Consider the following 18,512-nt stretch of genomic DNA (forward strand, 5'->3'; position numbering starts at 1 on the left):
AAAATACAAGGCTGGATGAATCACAGGCTGGAATCAAGATCGCTGGGAAAAATATCAACAACCTCAGATATGCAGATGATACCATTCTAATGGTAGAAAGGTAAGAGGAATTAAAGAGCCTCTTGATGAGGGTGAAAGAGGAGAGTGAAAAGGCTGGCTTAGAACTCAACATTAAAAAAACTAAGATCATGGCATCTGGTCCCATGATTTCATGGCAATAGTTGGGGAAAAAGTGGAAACAGTGGCAGATTTTATTTTCTTGTGCTCGAAAATCACTGTAAACAGTGATTGCAGTCACAAAAATAAAAGACTCTTGCTCCTTAGAAGAAAAGCTATAACAAACCTAGACAGCATATTAAAAAGCAGAGATATTACTTTGCTGACAAAGGTACATGTAGTCAAAGCTGTGGTGTTTTCAGTAGTCATGTATGGATGTGAGAGTTGGACCATAAAGAAGGCTGAGCACTGAAGAAACAATGCTTTTGAATTGTAGTGCTGGAGAAAATTCTTGAGAGTCCCTTGGACTGCAAGGAGATCCAACCAGTCCATCCTAAAGGAAATCAGTCCTGAATATTCATTGGAAGGAATGATGCTGAAGCTGAAGCTCCAATACTTTGGCCACCTGATACGAAGAGCTGACACATTTGAAAAGACCCTAATGCTGGGAAAGATCAAGGGCAGGAGTAGAAGGGGGCAAAAGAAGATAAGATGGTTGGATGGCATCACTGACTCAATGGACATGAGTTTGAGAAAACTTTGGGAGATGGTGAAGGGCAGGGAAGCCTGGCATGCTTCAGTCCATGGGGTCATAAAGAATCAGACATGACTTAGCAACTGGACAACAACAACTGTCCAGGTACTCAAAGTTTTACCATCTCTAGAGAATGAATCTCTAGTTTCATGCTGAGGTAGAGGAGGATAAGTAGCCTAGAAGTTTGGAGTTGAGGGAAGGGATCTTGGAGTCTATTTCTTTAACAGCTTTCCATCAATCCTCTTTTAATAGTTTCTACTTTATGCCCAGTCCAGAGGTACATGGTGCCTCCAACTGTAATCATTTTGATGATTCTTCAGGGTAAACCAGGTTGACTCTCAGCTTTAGCCACTGCTAGTCCAGAATTTATCTTGCTCAGATTTGCTAATTTAGTTCACCTCAATCTATTTGTTTTCTATCTTCCAAAATATTATTGTCTTTCCTCTATTTCTGTCTATCTGTCTGGACTTTACACCTCTAAAAGATTATTCTTTTATTGTAGTTTAGAGGCATCTTTCAGGAGGTCTGATGAACTTTCTAATGTCAGTATCCCTGGGTCATACTTCCTAAGCTGCTAAAATTTCCCAGCAAATATGATTCTAATCTCCTGTTTGTAGAAGAAAGGTCTGGCTGCTAACATTTTAAAAAGTTGAGTAAAGGGAAAAGGCAGGAGGATTCTGACTTTAGTACACATAGATTCACTCAATTCCCCCTGTTTTGATTCAGCACTTTCTCCCTTGTCTGAATTACACCAGAAGTTTTCACTGGACCTAAGAAATGATGAAAACTCTTGGAGTGAAATTAAATGCATGTGTTTAGTCCACCAGCAGCTTAACAAAATCTGATCATTTATTTTCTTTTTATGTAAATCTATACAGATGTTATAAATAAGAAAGTTAGGTATTCTAGTCATTGACTTAGGATAAAACCAAGTATGTGTTTTGTGAACTGAATATTTTATTCACTTCCCTACCACAAAATATGCAAAACTAAGGCTGTATTAAGTATATGTACAAACAATAGTGCAGCGCCTAGCACTCAACGTGTCAATTATGTTACTATAATCTGAGGGGTGAAAAGGATAAATTGGGAGATTGGGATTGGCACATACACACTACTATAATAAGGACCTCTATATATAGGGAACACAGGGAACTCTATTCAACACTCTATAATGACCTACATGGGAAAAGAAACTAAAAAAGAACTGATATACATATATTTATTTTTGTTGGTGGTCAATTGCCAAGTCATGTCCAACTCTGCAACCCCATGGACCACAGCACACCAGGCTTCCCTGTCCTTCACTATTTCCCAGAGTTGGCTCAAACTCATGTCCATTGAGTCAGTGATGCCATCCAACCATCTTATCCTCTGTCATCCACTTCTCCTGCTCTCAATCTTTCCTAGCATCAGGGTCCAGTGAATTGGCTTTTTCCTTCAGCTGATTCATTTTGCCATATAGCAGAAAGTAAAGCAACACTGTATATTAACTACACTCTGATAAAAAATTTTTAATGTTACCATCATCTGAAAATAACTAGTGTAATAGCCAAAATTTAATGAACTAATGAGCTATATCAACAGACCCATGTCCTATGAATTAAGACACCCATCTATTTTCCTTTGCTTTTCACTGTACATTTAAAAAACCATATGGTTCAAGCATCTTAATTCAGTCTATGAGCCTTTCTGCCCTATGAGCTCTAGGATAGCTTGCCTGATAGCATACTTGGAGATGACCACTGCATCAAGATAATTTCCCACTCTGAAAGTTTCTGAGGTCAGATTAATTTTTAAGTGTTGGATAAGACAAGGTTAAACAAATTTAATGATTATAAAATTATTTAGAGCTTTTAACAGACTAGTGTGGAGTATGGTTCTCTGAGAAGAAGATATAGTACGCTCTGTTTCCCAAACTTTCTGACAATGTAAATCTTCTTTTATTCCCCCAGGAGCATCTCAGACTAATGTTCCACAGACCATAGTATGGAAAAGGCTTCATTAAGAACATAGATCCTGCCATCTTGGTGCCTTTTCAACATCGATCTCTTGTTCCTGTTTCCTTTCACTTTTGCCCCTGAGCAAAATGATTGGATTTACTGACACATTTTAGGAAAGAACATGGTTGAGGCTGCCAAAGAGTTGACTGGTTTGAATAAATGCCCTCTTCCTTTAAACTGAAAGCCAAATATAGGGGAAAGAAAAATCCATGGAGACTATCAAATGAAGACCTCAGAGACTTCCTGAAAGACAACTGAAAAAAGGCAAAAATGGCTGGTAAGTCAGGCTCAGAAATGAACTACTGAGGCTCCCAAAATTTCCCCAAAGGGAATAACAGCCCAATGAACTGAGTGCTTACTTTTTTTTTTTTTTTGCAAACATTGATCATTTCATTTCTCCTTCTAACAATCATGTGAGATTGTTCCTAGTTTTCTCCTAACTTACCAGAGTTATTGATAGAAAACTTAATTTACATAAGATCACATGGTTGGCAAATTTTTGAGCCTGCATCTGGGAGATAGTGATGGACACAGAAGCCTGGTGTGCTGCAGTCCATGGGGTCACCAAGAGTCAGATACGACTTAGCAACAATGAGTGGTACTTTTAAACACCATGTTGGATTCTCTCACTGAAGAGGCTACTAAAAGAGTGTATCATAACAATGCCAGGGGAAGGGCCACAATTAACTTTAGGGCTTGTCCAAGGCTTCTCTAACTGGCACACACACATCTTTACCCACAATACATCCTCCCCTGGAGGAAAGCCCAGAACTTTTTTATTAAGTTCTGTGATTGGTTCCCACATGTGAATTCAGTGACTTCGAGAATTTTATCTCCCTAGTTCTTGGTCAGTGATCACACTGGTAAAAAAGCAGAAAAACTAGATCAAACTAAAGTGTTAGTAGCAAATAAAGGCCCAATGAAGCAGTATAATGTGATGAGTAACAGGCAGACCCTGATGCCAATTACCTGGGCTTGAATTCTTGCTCTGCTTTTTATCAGCTGGTTTGAATAAATTCCTTAATTTCTCTATACCTCAGTTTTCTCATCTATCAAGTGGGGATAATAGTAGGATCTTTTTCACAAGACTGTTGTAATTAAGTGAGTTAACATATGTAAGGCACTTAGAACAGTGTCTGGCTCATGATAAATGCTCTATTAGTTTTTATTATGATTATTATCCTGCCCGTGGGGCTTTCATTATTTGATTATGGGAAACTTACAGAGCTAAAAAAGAAATCTCAAAATGTAGAATTTCAGATTGCAAGCACTCTAAAAGAAAGCAGGAAAACAGGAATTACTCTGTAAGTAAAGACCATGGGGAAAAGGATAGTCTAACCAAGTACTGTCAAGTGGTTAAGACCCTGGGATCTTTCCTTCCTGCTGCTGCCTTGCCTCATAAGTCCTACTTCATAGATGTGGATGTGACTTATGAGACTTTCCCAATTCCACCCACCTCAGCTCTTTTGTGTTCTTAACCTTGCTCCCTGTTTGATTCTTAATATGGTATTCATTTGGCATAACTGACCTTTGTCAGTTAGGAGGGTGGCTCTTCACTTTACAACTACTTTTCATTAGCTTTTTGCCCTTTAAAGTAGAAGTTTGTGTTTCAAAATATAGCCCAAGTTTTCTAATGAAGCACCACAAATCTCCTAAAGTGTTTACAGCATGGACTCAGAACAGACTGCTTACTTCTAAAGGGGACATATCTTGCTACAGAAAATAGCAAGACATACTTCTCCGAAAGTCCCCTGCAGCCTTGAAGATTCAACGATTCTCACATCAAATTTGCTTTCCTGCCAGACTAGTCTCCCTCCATTCCCAATGACCCCTGGAATACCACATTTGAACTGCTCCTGAAAGAAGCAAGTCTTATTATGAAATAGTGGTTAACAGGCTTACAGGGCTGTAGAGTCAGACAGACCCGCTTTTGAGTTATTTGCAAGTGGTGTGACCTTTGACCCATTGCTAACTATAATTCACCTGAACCTCAATTTCCTTTTATATGAAATGGGGATAATAGTATCTACCTCCTCCTAGGGCAACTGAGGATTACATGAGATGAAGCATGTAAAACCTTCAGCATAGTGCCTGGCACATAATAGTAGCTAACATTTATTGTGGTTTGCTATGTGCCAGATGGGGGCTTCCCTGGTGGCTTATTCAGTAAAGAAACTGACTGCAATATAGGAACCCAAGGTTCAATCCCTGGGTCAGGAAGATCCCCTGGAGAAGGAAATGGCAACCCACTCCAGTATGCTTGCCTGGAGAATCCCATGGACAGAGGAGCCTGATGGGATACAGTCCATTGGGTCGCAAGAGTTGGACATGACTTAGTGACTAAACCACCACTGCGGGGAGCGAGCTCCGCCCCTGGCAAAGGTCATGAGGAAGGAGGCTTGGCATACGCAAAGGCGGGATCAAGCCTCAGGAGTCTCCCTGGAAATTCTCGAGCAATCTACCCCCAAAACCAGAGTCTGCCTACTTTCTGCTTTGTGCTTTCACCTACACCTCTGACTTTACGGGGGGCTGTCCCCCACTACCTCTCTGAAAAAAGAGTTAGCTTACAGCTCCAGTTAATAATTCCTGGGTGTGACAGTGTTTCAACCTACAAACTCCCTTGGAAGTCCTCTAGCCTGCCTGAATAGGTTTTTCCGGCCACATGTGATTGTTCAGAGCCTCCCAACTGTGAGAGGCAGGAGATGTTCTAAACTGTCTAAACACAGATTCTTTTGAGTAGTTAAAAGATTGATTAGAAATTGTATTGGTGAAGGGATTTTCACTTGTTGGGCCAATGTTTGCTGCTAAGTCTCCATATCCCTTACCTGCTGTGTCCCTGGCAGTGTATTGATTAATATAATTGGTGTAAGTAGTAGCTTTAATGTTTGTAACCTGGGACCCTTGAGTTAATTCTTTTTCTTGTTATAGCCCACCACACCTTTGCGCTGTAGGAATGCAACTTTATCTAATGCTTTTGGAGGGTGGCTCCTGACCAATCACCTTAAGAGAAAAATAAGTTTTCTGAAGAAAAGGTCTTAAAATGTTAACAGGCCTCTGGGCCAGAAGATGATGCAAATCACCTAAGCTTTTGCATATGATAAGTTTGCAGGAAGAAAGCCTGGTTTGCTGCAAGACTCTACCCCTTCCCCCATTATCCTCTATGCATAACTTAAGGTATAAAAACTACTTTGAAAAATAAAGTGCGGGCCTTGTCACTGAAACTTGGTCTCACCATGTCGTTCTTTCTCTTACCTTCTGGCTGAATTATTCAGCCTCTTTTCTCCACTGAATTTCCTCACTGAGCTATCCTCATTCTATTACTCTTTATATCCTTAATTAATGTTTAATTAAGCAGTTGTTTCCTGATCCTCGCCGACGCCGTCCCCGCTTCGAATACCCTGGATCAGCCGGGGCTGGTCCCCGGCACACCACCACCATGTGCCAGGTAGTGTTCTAGCACTTTTTACATGTATTTACTTACTTCATCCTCACAGTTCAATGGTGTGGTTACCATTATTATCCTCATTTTGTGGACGAGAAGATTCAGACAGAGAAAGTTTAAGTTACTTGCAGAAGATCACAAAGCAGAACTGGTGTTCAAGTCAAGGCGGCTTAGCTCCAGAAGTCATGCTCTTATCTTAACCACTCCACTCTTGCACCTTCCATGCTGCTGTATGCACTCAAAACTCTTGAAACCACTTTCAGCCAATGATGACACTTACTGAATGCTGAAGGCATTCATATGTGCCAGAGACTCTGCACTGAAAGTTTTGCATGAAACCTTTTGAGATACGGATGCTTATTTCCATTCTATAGATGAAGAAACTGAGGCTCAGAGAGGTGAAGAAATCTACTTAAAGTGACACAGCTAGGAAGTGACAGAGTCAGCTTCTAATCCCAGATCTGTGTGGCTATAAAAACCCTGAACTCCTAGGCACTACTATTAACCTTCCTGAAAGCTCTTTTCTCATATGAAAGGGGAAAAGAGTATTCCTGTCTTTAAGGTTATTGTGCAGTTTGTTATAACCAGATGGTGATTGTCCATAGATGTTGATAATGGTTTGCTAAATGGAAGTGTTCTTCTGTCATGAGATTTCACCTGGGTGTAAATTTACAGAGAAGAAATGGAGACAGATATAGAGAATGGACTTGTGAACACAGTGGGGGAAGGAGAGGCTAGTACAAATTGAGAAAGTAGCATTGACATATACACTATCAATTGTAAAATAGATGACTAGCAGGAAGCTTCTATGTAACACGGGGAGCCCATTCTGGCACCTCGTGACACCTAGAATGGTAGAATGGGGGAGGGGACACAGGCTCAAGAGGGAGGGATATGTATACAATTATGACTGAGTCGTGTTGATGTATGACAGAGACCACCACTACACTGTAAAGCAATTATCTTCCAAAAACAACAAAAAATACCAGGGTGGCACACTTCAGTTCAGGAGAGTACCTCACCTAATGCCTTCAACTGGGAATATTAATTTTAGGCTCTAAATGGCCACGAGGATCCTGGAAAAGTCTAGGAAACAGTTCTTAATATCTTATTCTTATTTAATTATTTCAGCCTCAATTGCACTCTTTTCAGAGACTATATGGTGTGTGAAAAAGACACGTTATACTGTTAAGTGACCAAAGAAGAAAGTAGAAGCAATCCTGTCATTCTTCTACTCAAAAGCCCTATAGAATTCAAATGAATATTCAGGTTGATGTTCAACAGACTTTACATTAACAGCCTACCTTACCTCTTCAACATGAAAACTAGATTTTAATCAAACCCTTCTATTTACTGCTACCAAAAATACCTTTGCAGTCCCTGCCTCTGGATCTGTGCCTATCACTTTCCCCTTCCTCCATGGTTCTTCATCCAGGCTCAGTTTAACATCCAGCTCCTAGATGAACCCCAACTCATAACAACCACTTTGGCTCTAAATTTACAGCTCAGAGTCAATTTCCCTACATAAAATAATGGTATATATCATCATTCATTCAGGACCAGCATAACAAAAGAAGTATTTAACTCACAAATTTTGAATTTCTTGACTTCTTTCAAGAATATGTCGGGATCATCATGGTTTTGAAATTGTTTAATGAGTGAAAATCCTGTCCCCCAAACAATATTATAAAGTCCTCATGGGCAGGAAACATGCATGTCTTCAATCATTTTTTTCAGTGCTCATAGCTTCATCAGTTCTAAATACACAAGAAGTTTTTTTTTTAATTAAATGTTTAATGAATAAATGAATGAAACAGAACACTTCTATGTACAAACATATAAAAAGCACAGTCAAAAGCAATTAATCATATGGATGAGTAATCTCAGAACAAAAACAGTAAATGAAGCAGTTGGCTGGGGGCAATTTGGTCTATACCAATTCCTGCCAAACCTTCAAATTGTTCAAACTTCTAAGGATTTATTTTCTTATCTTGCTCCTTTCAAAATTGATCTCAAAATAGCTCAGGCTTCTGACAATTTTTCAGTCATTGCTAACCTCATGCTTTGTCTTATATAGGAATTGCTCAATTCTTCCACCTTATCCTTTTGTGTCTGAAAACCCTGCTTGTTCTCCTTAATCCCATCAGAGAGTATCCAGTTAGTTCACATTGTGCTGTTCTTATCTCTTTTCTGCAAACCCTAACTGATGTAGAAGACTGTTATTCTATTCTGGTTTTGCTCTCTCTAGGACCAAATATTTTATAGCAGTTCCACAGCATAGAGTGGGTGCCTCATTGATTCTTGACTCCCATTGATTCTTGACTCTCATTGATTCTTTAACCCTGGGGAACTATGATCACTGATAGATACAGCTGGCCGATGCATCAGTTACCTCTGTGTTATAGAAGGGCCTTTTTAAAAAAGCTCACTGCCCTTCAAATGCTCCTTTCTTACAGCCTGGGATACAAAAAGGAAGTGGCATTTCACATTACTCACTTCTCTAAGTTTTGCCTTGAGAGAGTCCCATTCTCTTCAGGCATATCCTTCTTCCTCCAAACATAACTCTTTTCCTGTCCAGGCACCCAGGACATCATCATGCCACCACCTAATTGTCAGCTCACTTTCTCTTCAAAGAAGAGCATAGACCTGTCTGCTAGCTGTCTAGATAAGAAGGACTTAGCCTGGAAAGACAGAAAAAATAATTAAATAATAGGCTAATTCAGTTATAGCAACTGGAACCATTGCCCAAACTCTATAACCCCCCTTCTTCTCATCAAAATTTACCTGTTCTATGTCTTCCTCCCTAGGAGTCCTGTTGGATAATGCTGCTATCATAAAAATTAATCTGCACTAATGACAAGTATAATCTTAATGTACTTCACTTCTGTTTATGTTTATCGAAATAGTCATTATGTTTTCAATAGAATTGAAAAACAGAACTACAGATATGTAACTACACTTTTAAACTAGTAAATGTTTTGTAGTTTCACAGTATTGTGAGTATTATAGGAAAAAGCCCTAGTCTATCATTTGTAATTTAAAAAAATCACCCAAACCAGTCATGGCACCTCAGGAGATTCCAAAATGCCTAGTCAACAAGTTGATTCTTTCACCTTCCAACAGGTAGATGTGATCCTAATGGATGTGGTTACACTTTCTCATCTAAAGGGGGACTTTCCCAACAGAGTTTTTCCAGAGTATCAGAAAAAGGAGTCTCAATTAGAGCAGAGAGAAAGGAATGGGTCCTAAGAATGCTGCCAAGAATTTGACTGAAAGGTGTTGTAAATGATGCCACCTAACAGTCTAAGTATCGTTTTCCGTAATTAATCCTGCTAATGCCACAAAACTATGCACAACTATATTTTTCCCTGGAGGAACACCATGCTTCAAGATTATTGCAATATGTAGCTAGAAGTGAACTGGACAATAAGAAGGAGAGAAAAGTGAACCCCAGAGTTCAAGTGATTATAAATGATGCTTAGATGATTGATTTAGTGCACTCAGTTTGAAAATAAATTGTCTTGCCACTTAGGATTAAAGTAAGGCAACTAAGTGAAAAACATCACAGGAGCAAATTATATGTCTATAACTGGGAGACACGCTTTCAAGGCAAAGAGACCTGAGGTCATGCCCAGTCTTTATCAAGTGTGTGGCCCTAAATTCTTTATTTAACTTAGTTGAATCTCAGCTTTTTCAGCTGAAAAACAGGCATAACAGTCCCTACTTCACAGAGTTATTTAGTTTTACTGACTATTAAATTGCATAATGGTTATAATAAGTTTGGTACTTAAAGGGAGGTATAATCCCCCTCTTTATTATTATAATTCCCCCAATTAATAAGGGCTAATCCTCTTCTTTTTCCCTGATGTTAAGTGTGTGTTTCAGCAAAAGTCTTAGAAACTTGAACTATTAGATCAAGGGGAAATTGAAAGTTCATCTTATTTAATTACCTTATTTTTTGCAGATGAGAAAACAAAAGTTCAGAACATTGGAGTGTGCCACACTGTATTATAAAATAGGAATGGGGCTACAAATTCTTACCTCAATATTCCGAGTAAGTCTATAATTCACTCTGCATTACCCATTCCTATCCAGATGAGGAACATGGAAAGGAGGTATTCTTCTCCAATTTTTTCTTAGATATTCTACTTAAACCAGCTTGATAGTTGAAATGGATAATTACCCATCTGCAGCTCACAAATTCCATAGCTATTTGCTGAGTGAATTTCCTAAACAGCTCTCAGAATTACTTAAGATTGGATTAGAGTTGAATGGATACAATGAGATCTCAGGATTCCAAAGACAAGAAATGTCATGGAAATGGAACTGACAGAACCTGAAACTCTGCTTTCAAGTGGCAGAAGGTAGTGGGAGGAAGATGTCTGAGGTTTGGAGCTTAAATGACTGGGGAAATGATGATGCTACTAACAGACATTTGGAAGTTGAGAACAGGAGTGGATTCACAGTAGAGATAGAGAAGATGAGTTCATTTTTGGACATGTTGTGTTTGAGATGCCAGTGGAAACATTCAGGCCGTGATGCCTGGGAGGCAGAGTTTCAGCTAGTCTTTTTGTAGCTGTCATATGAATATTTAACAAGACGACCTCTCCAAGTAAACAGTTCTGAGCACAGGACTTGGTTGATAGACATCACCTTCATGTGAACAAAAAGCACTCCTTTCCTCTGCCTAATGAAGCCTGGTATAGGATGTGGTGAGCAGAACATCAGCTAAATTAAGGTCTCCACTTCCTCCAGAACCATTTGCAGTTACCCTGCCAGTAGCCAACTGCAGGTGTGGGTCTGGAGGTCAGGGAACTATCTGGGCTGGATATAAAGCTTTGGGAGTCATGATCCTATAGAGGCTTCCCCTGTGGCTCAGTGGTAAAGAATCTTCCTGCAGTGTAGGAGACTTGGGTTCAATCCCTGGGTCAGGAAGATCCCCTGGAGAAGGAAATGGCAACCCACTCCAGTGTTCTTGCCTGGAGAATTCCATGGACAGAGTAGCCTCACAGGCTACAGTCCATGGGGTTGCAAAGAGTTGAACATGGCTGAATGACTAACAAGGCCAGAATCTTATAGGTGAGAGCTGAAACTGCTCAGAGAGAGTATATATAAAGACGAAGAATGGCCTTGTGGGCTTGGGTGTATGAGGGCTTCAGGAGGTTGTTTATTTATTTATTTTTTTGTTTTCTTTTTTTTTTTTCTAATTTTATTTTATTTTTAAACTTTACATAATTGTATTAGTTTTGCCAAATGTCAAAATGAATCCGCCACAGGTATACACGTGTTCCCCATCCTGAACCCTCTTCCCTCCTCCCTCCCAATACCATCCCTCTGGGTCATCCCAGTGCACCAGCCCCAAGCATCCAGTATCGTGCATCGAACCTGGACTGGCAACTCGTTTCTTACATGATATTTTACATGTTTCAATGCCATAGCATTCACTAATTGTTTTAGTTATTTCATTCACTGACAGAACAAGTTATGTGGATACACAGGGGAAATTCCCCCAGGCAGAAGGAAAAAGATCCATAAACAGGAATATAACTGGCATGTTCTAAAAAGAGTCAGGACACTAGTGTGGCTACAGCAAAGTCAAACAAAAGGGGAGAGTGGCTGGAGATGAGATCAGAGTAGGAAAGGATGGGGATCACTGCCATAGTAGATAGGATCTTACAGGCCATTATAAGAATGTTGCTTTTCCTGTAAGTAAAATGTAAACCATTGGAGGATATGGAGTGGATTAGTGACATGATTTGACTTAGGTCTCAAAGGTTCACTCATAATTCTGTGTGGAAAATAAAATGCAGGGATAAAGGGCAAAAACAGGGAGTCTAGTTAGATGAAGCTTCTGTAATGATCCTGACTTGAAATCAAGTTGCCTGGACCAGGGTGGCAACAGAAATGGTGAGAAGTGTTGAATTCTGGATATATTCTGAAGGTAATGCTAACATGGTTTCCTTAAATATTGCATGTAGAGGGAGAACAAGAGAGAGAGAGGAGATTTGAGGATGGAGTTGACATTTACTGAGATGAGAATGACAATGGGAGAAACACATTTGGAGGTAAAGATCAGGAATTCTGTTTGGGAAGTATGACTCTTCAAGTTAGAGAAGAGGTCTGGGCTGGGGATATCAAATTGGGGTTCATCATTTTATACTTAGATTTTAAAGCCTTAAATCTGGATGAAATCACTAAAGGAATGAGTAGAGATAGAAAGGAGTTGTGAGATATAACCCTAGGGATCACAGAGATTAGAGGAAACAGGGAGGAAGAGGAATCAGTAAAAGCGGCAGAGAAGTAGTAGCCGGTGAAATAGGAGAAGAACCAGAAGAGTGCCAAGTCCTGGAAGTCAAGTAAAGACAGTATTTTAAGGAACTAGAGAAAGAAGTGCAAACAAAATCCAAAGTTAGTAGAAGGAAAGAAATCATAAAGATCAGATTGGACATAACTGAAAACAGAGACTAAAAAACAATAGCAAAGATCAATGAAACTAAAAGCTAGTTCTTTGAAAAGATAAACAAAAATTGACAAATCTTCAGCCAGACTTATCAAGAAAAAAGGGAGAGGGCCCAAATCAACAAAATCAGAAATGAAAAAGAAGTTACAATTGACACTACAGAAATACAAAGAATCATGAGAGACAACTATGATCAATTATGGGCCAACAAAATGTACAACCTAGAAGAAATGGGCAAGTTATAAGGTACAATCTCCCAAGACTGAACCAGGAGGAAATATAAAATATGAACAGATCAATTACCAGTATTGAAATTGAATCAATAGTCTAAAAACTCCCAACAAACAGAAGTCTAGGACCAGATGGTTTCATAAGTGAATTCCACCAAACAATTAGAGAAGAGTTAATGCCTATTCTTCTGAAATGATTAAAAAAAAAAAATTGCAAAGAGGATTACTTCCAAACTCATTCTATGAGGCCACCATCACCCTTATAACCAAAACCAGACACAGATATCACAGAAAAAAAAATTATAGACCAACATCAGTGATGAACATAGATGCAAAAATCCTCAACAAAATACTAGCAAAGCAAATCCAACATCACATTAAAAGGATCATACTCCATGATCAAGTAGGATTTATCCTAAAGATGCAAGAAATTTTTTAATATCCACAAATCAGTGTGATACACCACATTAACAACCTGAATCAAAACCATATGATCATCTCAATAGATGCAGGAAAAGCTTTCAACAAAATTCAACACCCACTTATGATAAAACAAAACAAAACAAAACAAAACAAAGCTCGCCAGAAAGTGGACATAGATGGAATCTACCTCCACATAATAAGAGCTATATATGACAAACCCACAGTTTATATCATATTCAGTGGTGAAAAGCTGAAAACATTTTCTCTAAGATCAGGAACAAGACAAAGATGCCTACTCTTGTTACTTTTAGTCAATAAAATATTGGAAGTCCTAGCCACAGCAGTCAGACAAGAAAAAGAAATTAAAGGAATCCAAATTGTAAAGGAAAAAATAAAATTATCACTCTTTGCAGATGACATCATACCATATATATAAAATTCTAAAGACACCACCAGAAAACTACTAGAGCTCAATGAATTTAGTGAACTTTCAGGATACGAAATGAATATATAAAATCTCATGCATTTCTGTATACTAACAATGAACTATCAGAAAGAGAAATTAAGAAAACAATCCCATTTACCATCACATCAAAAAGAATAAAATACCTAGGAATAAACCTACTTAAGGAAGTAAAAGGCTTGTAGTTCAAAAACTAAGATACCAATGAAACAAATTGATCAGCCAAATACCTAATAGATAAAATAACTTTTAAAAAGAAGAAGAGAGCTGGAGGAATCAGGCTCCCTGACTTCAGAGTATACTACAATAATTAAATCAGTATGGTCCTAACACAAAACAGAAATGTAGATCAATGGAACAAGAGAGCCCAGAAATAAACCTATGCACTTATGGCCAATTAATCTCTGGAAAAGGAGGCAAGAATATACAATGAAGAAAAGACCATCTCTTCAATAAGTGGTGCCGTGAAAACTGAAAAATTACGTATGAAAGAATGAAATTAGAACATTCTCTAATACCATGTACAAAAATAAACTCAGAAGAGATTATAAAGTCCTAAATGTAAGACCAGAAACCATTAAACTCCTACAGGGAAACATAGGCAGAATACTCTTTAACATAAATATTTTCTTAGATTAATCTCCCATGGAAAAGTTAATAAAGGCAAAAATAAACTGGGACAAAATTAAACTTAAAAATTTCTGCACAGGAAAAGAAACCACTGACAGAACAAAATGACAACCTACTGAATAGGAAAAAAAATATTTGCAAATCATATGACCAATAAGAGTTTAGTATCCAAAATATCAATATATAAACAGCTCATACAACTCAACATCAAAACAAACAAACTTGCTTAAAAATTGGGCAGAAGATCTGAATAGACAGTTTTCCAAAGAGAAATTCAGATGACCAACAAGTACATGAAAAGCTCAATATTGTTGATCATCATGGAAATGCAAGTGGAAACCACAGTGAGGTATCACCTCACACCTGTCAGAAAAGTTATCATCCAGAAGAACACAAATAACAAATGTTGGCAAGGATATGGAAAAGGGAACCCTAGTAAATAGTTGGTGGGAATGTTGATGTAGCCACTATGGAAAAGTATGGAGGTTTCTAAAATAACTAAGAAGAGAACTACCATATGATCCAGCATTTCTACTCCTGCATACATATCTGAAGTAAAAACACTAATTCAAAAATATCCATGTACTCCCATGTTCATAGCAGCATTATTTATAATTACGAAGATATTGGAAGCAATATAAGTGCCCATTAACAGAAGAATGGATAAAGAAGATGTGACACACACACACACACACACACACACACACACACACACTGGAATACTACTCAGCCACAAAAAAGAATGAAATTTTGCCATTTGCAATGACATGGATGAATTTGGAGGGCATTATGCTAAGTGAAATAAGTCAAAGATAAATACTATATGTTATCACTTATATGTGGAATCGAAAAAATGCAACAAACTAGTGAATATAATAACAAAATACAGACTCACAGATATAGAGAACAAAATAGTGATTACCAATGGGGAGAGGCAAAGGAGAGGGGCAAGATAGTGGTGGAGTAAGAGGTAGACATTACTATGTATAAAATAAATAAGTTCCAATGATATATTGTACAGCACAGGGAATATAGCTAATACTTCACAATAACTATAAATGTAATATAACCTTCAAAAATTGGGAATTACTATCTTGTATACCTATAATTTATGTAATTTTACATTGACTCCACTTCAATAAAAATAAGTTAAAAATAAATATATCAATCATACTTCAATTTTTTTAAAAAAAGAAAGCATTTCGGGAGGCAAATTTATAGTATTAATTGCTGCTGATAGGTTTAGCAAGGTAAGGAAGAAGAACTGTCATTTATATAACAAAGTTAAGGTCACTTTTACAAAGAACAATCTTGGTAGAGTGATGGAGGCAGAAGCCTGACTGGAGTGTCCTCAAAAGAGAATTGCAGACAACTGCTTTGAAGAGTTTTGCTAAGAAGGTGGGCTGAGAAATAAGGCCATAGGTATAGAGGCAAGTGGAGTCAAGAGGAGAGTTTGTTTTGTTTTGCTTGTTTTAAGACATGAGCAGTAACAGTATCGGAGAAGGCAATGGCACCCCACTCCAGTACTCTTGCCTGGAAAATCCCGTGGACGGAGGAGCCTGGTAGGCTGCAGTCCATGGGGTCGCTAAGAGTCGGACATGACTAGGAGACTTCACTTTCACTTTTCACTTTCATACATTGGAGAAGGAAATGGCAACCCACTCCAGTGTTCTTGCCTGGAGAATCCCAGGGACGGGGGAGCCTGGTAGGCTACCGTCTATGGGGTCACACAGAGTCAGACATGACTGAAGTGACTTAGGATAGCATAGCATAGTAACAGTATGAAATACAGTGGTAGGAATGAACCAGTAGTGAGTGAAAACAAGTGGTACAGAAGATCAAGGGAGAAATTCTAGAGCAATAAAATAGCCTTGAGTAACCTAGAGGTGTTGGGATATAGTAGAAATGGGGGACTTGGCCTTAGATAGGAGCAGAGATGGTTCTTCCATATGATCAATAGAGAAGAGAAAGAATTATGTGTTGTGTTTGCAGGTAGGTAGGTAGGTAAGTAGATGTGGGAGTCTGTGGGAGTTCTCTTTTTATTGCTTCAGAAGGTCAGCTGTTGTGAAGAGCCTTGAGGGATGGAGTGCTGGAGCTTTGAGGAAGAAGGAAAAGTAGAGAGTGAGAGAGTGAATGAACTAAGGAAATGTACATAGTGGCATTCAGTACCAGGGGCCCAGTTGAGATGAATGGTGGTGAAGATCAAGTGAAATCAGTTAACACAAAGCTTCCTCAGACTCCATCCACCTCTCTTGTCTTCACCCTTATTCCTTTCTCCTCAGCATCCCCGGTAGCTCAGACTGTAAAGCATCTGCCTACAATGTGGGAGACCCGGGTTCGATCCCTGGGTTGGAAAGATCCCCTGGAGAAGGAAATGGCAACCCACTCCAGTATTCTTGCCTGGAAAATCCCATGGACGGGGAAGCCTGGTAACCTACAGTCCATGGGGTAGCAAAGAGTTGGACACAACTGAGCAACTTCACTTTCTTTCAGCCTCACAAGAGAGGGGCCTGGATCATATCCTCAAATCCAAACCTCTTCTGTCTCTTTGGTTATCTCTTTTGCATAGCTCAAGCTGAAGGGGAAGCAGCAGGTTGGAAGTGGGAAGTTTGATTGTGGAGAGGGTGAATCTGTGACACCTCTAGGATGCCCAAGTGGGTTCAGATCTAGAGCTTGGGTCAGAGCTCGAGGCTGCAGGCACAGATTTGACAAGTAACACTCAAGGCTGAGAGAGAACGGATGAGGTTATGTAGGGGAAGAAGGAAAGATAAAGGAAGGAGAAAGGGTTCGGATGAGAGTTGTGGGGCCTGACCACCCTTCAAGAGCATGCAGGGGCAAGGAGAAGAAGGTTTACAAAGGAAGTCAATGGAGGACAAGCTTCCTGCCTTTCCCCTGATTGCTGTTAGCCAGGCAAGGCTTCAAGAAGCACAAGGAGAACTCCACCATAGCTCATGTATTTTTCACTCTGCCCTGAGCTGGCTGCTGCCTGAGTGCTTGACAAATTCCCTTGTCCCTAAGGATCTCAAAGGACAGAGTGTTCCACACACAGTACCAGCTTGCATCACGGATGTCAGTAATGAGAAGGAAAACAAATTAAAGCCCCCATATGCCCAGGTTATGGAGGGACACTTCCTTTCTGTCTTCTTCTGAGTCAAGGTCTGGCTCTGGGAATTAATATCCCTTCGCATCTGCACCCTTTTCATTTTGCAAAGAGCTTTCATGATTGTCAGACAAATTGTTCTTTAGGGAACTTCCGTGAAGGAGGCAGAGCAACACTTAGGACCTTCACTCCACAGGTGAGGACCCCAAGGCCCAGGTAAGCAGGGAGATTGGTGCAGGGTCACCTGGCCAGTTGGTGGCAGAAGATTATGGCATCTGGTCCCATCACTTCATGGGAAATAGATGGGGAAACAGTGGAAAGAGCGACAGACTTTTTTTGGGGGGTGGGGCTCCAAAATCACTGTAGATGGTGACTGCAGCCATGAAATTCAAAGATGCTTGCTCCTTGGAAGAAAAGTTATGACCAACCTAGACAGCATATTAAAAAAGCAGAGACATTAATTTGCCAACAAAGGTCCGTGTAGTCAAAGCTATTGTTTTTGTGGTAGTCATGCATGGAAGTGAGAATTGGACTATAAAGAAAGCTGAGCACTGAAGAATTGTTGCTTTTGAACAGTGGTATTGGAGAAAACTCTTGAGAGTCCCTTGGACTGCAAGGAAATCCAACCAGTCCATCCCAAAGGAAATCAGTCCTGAATATTCATTGGAAGGACTGATGCTAAAGTTGAAACTTCAATACATTGGCCACCTGATGCAAAGAACTGACTCATTGAAAAGACCCTGATGCTGGGAAAGGTTGAAGGTGGGAGGAGAAGGGGACAGCAGAGGATGAGATGCTTGGATGGCATCACTGACTCAATGGACATGGGTTTAAGAAAACTCCAGGAGTTGGTGATGGACAGGGAGGCCTGGTGTGCTGCAGTCCATGGGGTCACAAAGAGTCGGACAAAGTGAGCGACTGAACTGAACTGAAACAGAATAAATATTCCATTTACAACATATTAAAGAAAAGCATAAAAGATTTCTATGAAGACCACTTTAGAGTATTAC

Source organism: Bos grunniens, chromosome X (assembly GCF_055505025.1).
Source record: "Bos grunniens cultivar Pamir isolate PY7600 chromosome X, Bosgru_T2T1.0, whole genome shotgun sequence".
Lineage (NCBI taxonomy): Eukaryota > Metazoa > Chordata > Mammalia > Artiodactyla > Bovidae > Bos > Bos grunniens.